The sequence below is a fragment of the Ips typographus genome, unplaced genomic scaffold (genome assembly GCF_016097725.1).
Source record: "Ips typographus isolate SLU unplaced genomic scaffold, UJ_Ityp_2.0 IpsContig162, whole genome shotgun sequence".
NCBI classification, from domain to species: Eukaryota; Metazoa; Arthropoda; class Insecta; order Coleoptera; family Curculionidae; genus Ips; species Ips typographus.
Window position 1 is genome coordinate 98,386 of NW_028098547.1, and position 3,351 is coordinate 101,736.

General features: G+C 34.4%; 1 long non-coding RNA gene across 1 annotated transcript; it reads left to right on the forward strand.

The window, feature by feature from the left end:
* The first annotated feature begins 1,625 nt into the window (after nucleotides 1-1,625).
* LOC145739434 (uncharacterized) lies at nucleotides 1,626-3,254 on the forward strand. Its single transcript, XR_014181032.1, has 3 exons — nucleotides 1,626-1,814; nucleotides 2,453-2,613; nucleotides 3,147-3,254. It is a non-coding gene; the product is annotated as an uncharacterized LOC145739434 (long non-coding RNA).
* Nucleotides 3,255-3,351: the final 97 nt, after the last annotated feature.

Here is a 3,351-nt window from a genome sequence, read left to right on the forward strand (position 1 = left end):
TTTCTAATGCTAAAATACACCAGCATTAATACCCCCATGCACAAAAAAATAATAATCAAAATTTCCTTAGCCGACCATGAATTATCTTTTTCTTGAGACGCTGTATTAGAAATACCTCCGCTATTACCCGCTTGAGAAATAATAACTTCTTCTTCTTTTGATGAAGAGCTTTAGTTAAATGAAGGCAAAGTTGCGCATTTTAATGCTAAACAATTTGGTTAAAAAAATTTTCATTACTTCCGGAGATATCCGACAAAAAGCGAAAGTCAAATTCCTATTTTATTTTTTTACTACTTTATTATTGATTATTTTGGAAATCAATGGCACCTTCAGGAGGCACTTTTTTAGGCTCTTTAAGAAAATAGTTAGTTTTCAGCTCCGACGTTTCGATTTTTAGATACCATCATCAACTAAATTTTTCAATACGGACCTGAACTTTTTATTTCGTTTTTTAGTAGCTACAGACCTCTTGAAACTAATGATGTGCCACACTTGTCAAAAAATTATATCTGCTGTACTTAAGGAAAACCCCTTGTGTCTTGTAAGTAATACCTGATACTCCTAAACCTGAAGTCAGATTTTTTTTAGAGATTATATAGCCACACATATCAATAACTTAAAACATTAACAAAAATATCAAACATCTAACATGCATCTAACCTAACCTCAAACTTGGAATTAATCATACAAAAATCGGGTTTATTTCACAGATATGAAGAAACATACTTTAAAGAAAATATTTGCCACAAATAAGTCGATCAAATCTGCTATTATAAAGTCAAAAATTTAAATTTAAAAAAAGTCATTTTACCATTACTTCTATGGGAAAAAATTCCCGCGCAAAATTTTAGCACAAACATGGCCCCCAAAGCCAAGTCATGTGTCGCACTGTTTTCTGTATAGAGTCAGTGTAATGTGTTCATTTCATAAACGTTTCTACGAGAAATAGTAAAAATCGACAAAGAAAAATAATACACAAAACATGTGATTTAGACAAAGACGGATTTTAATGGTCTCCTAAGAAAAAGTTGGTCCCGCCCCTTCGTTCATTTTAAAGTTGAAGCTGATCGGACTGCCACCTTGAGTGCAGATAACTGCTTGCCACGTGATTGTCACATTGTAAATTGCGACTGGTACCACCTGTTATCTGTCATATACAAAATTGACATTTGAGAGTGCATTTGTCATATTTGTAAACGGTACCCGAGCTGCTTTCTTTCGACATGTGATTTCGGATCAAAACGCGTTATAATCACAACACACATAACCTCAAATTTTATTTTATTTGTAAATACAGACAACAGAGTTTAGTTTATATTCATAAAATTCATCAATCATTCATCAATGGCTTCCACAAAAAACATTTTAGAGGTTCAGGATCCTGAAACCAACTCATTGATAACGTTTGAGTTAAATGAGGAGGATTATCATCGAGCTACTAATGGTAAGTTTATTCTTATGGATTTTGTATTTAGTATTAATATTTTACGGAAATTTTAGATATGCATTTTGTTCAAATGTTACTTAATAAATTCATGTTGTTGCTTTTGGCAACATATAGCTAGTTATCATACTGGAACCCAGGGGACGGCAAATATTGAACTGATTGCATGGTGTGTCCGCCTGTCTACATACCTCCTAATTACATGCCGCGATCAAATCGCTGCAAGTGGAGTGCGTAGGAAGGACAAGCGACCATTTTGCTCACTAGGCACGCCTGATTCAATCCGTTTGTGTTATTCAATTTCAACACGTGGTATATTTGAACAGAGTTTTACTGAGTGATGTAAAAATTGTGGTTTGAGTTTTGAAAGGTATGTATTATGCATATATTATGTTGCGTGGCAAAAATTTAGTACACTTATTCCACATTTTAGGAAAAAACACTATACCGGGTGGTCAAAAGAAAATATCAAGAGCTACAAATTGGTATATTGAACCACCCTGTAACTGTCAAAATAACAGAGTTATGGGCGCTGACAAAGTGAAAACTATCATACTGAAACTTTACAGCAAACAACTCAGTTTTAACAGTCACTGACTCGGTTATTCGACATTTTAGGAAAAAATGCTATACAGGGTGGTCAAAAGAGAATATCAAGAGCTACACATTGGTATATTGAACCACCCTGTAACAGTCAAAATAACAGAGTTATGGGCGCTGACAGTCAAATTCAAACAACTGGGATTTAACAGTAAATTACTTGGTTATTTGACATTTGAAGAAAAAACACTATACAGGGTGGTCAAAATGACCAGTAAGTAGATTTAACCGAAAATGTCTAATTTGCAAAACATGACCAATTTTTACAACTTTGACAGGTTGTGACTTACGAATCAAAATGTTTCTCTGTTTGACTCTTGGAAAAAGAATGCAATTTTCATGCCAACATTAAGATATTTGACAGGTGTCAGTCGTTTTGTTGGTTTAAATGCGATATTTTGTTTGCAGCCGAGCACTCCGAAGACTCCGAAGACTCCGATCAAACCCAGGATCCACAGTCAGCATAAACCCAGCGATTTAGATGGTGTCAGAAAATCGCTGTTTCAGTCATCCAGCAAATGTTCTTCCAAAGGTCGCAACGCCGATTCTTCCGCCCATCATTATAGATAGTTAGTAATTTTTCGACAAAAAAAAAATACTTATTCAGATGTTTTTTTTTACCCATTTGTCAAGAAGAAAGTTTTTCCATCAATACATACAAAAGAATGTAAAAGTTTCTTGACAATTGGTGGATGCGCGAAAAAAAAGACTTTTTAAAAAAAAAAAACACATAAAATTGCAAATATTTCTAATTGGAAAATTTGTGACGTCACTACAATCTAGTTTAATTTAAAACTAATAATCCACCAGGAGAGATCTGGTGTTGGCGTCAAAGTTCCTTCACCATATTATAATAACATATTTTGTGACACTCGTTGCTTTGACACTAAATTACTCCCTTACTTGACAAGTTACGTCAAAATGTCATAGAAAACAAGAAATAGAGCAGATTTCAGGCTTTCATAACGTTACCTTTGTGTTTGTTACCAAACGGCAACACTATGCATTTTTTCTATTTCATGTTTTTTTCTAGAAGTTGCCGATCGGTAACATTATGCATTTATAATAAGTTTTCTAAGATATTTCTGTTTTTATCCTCTAGTATGAGCAAAAATAAGCTACTCACAGACCAGGACCTTGCGGCCTATTGGGAGAATTTTACCGGTCTGAGTGATGACGGATGCGATGTAAGCGATGCAGACAGTTTGGAGGAGGACTGTTCTTTATACCAGAAAGTGATTTGATGATGTTTAAACCATGCAATGAGGAACACGTGATGAAGAGAAGTCAACCAGCAGTTGATGATG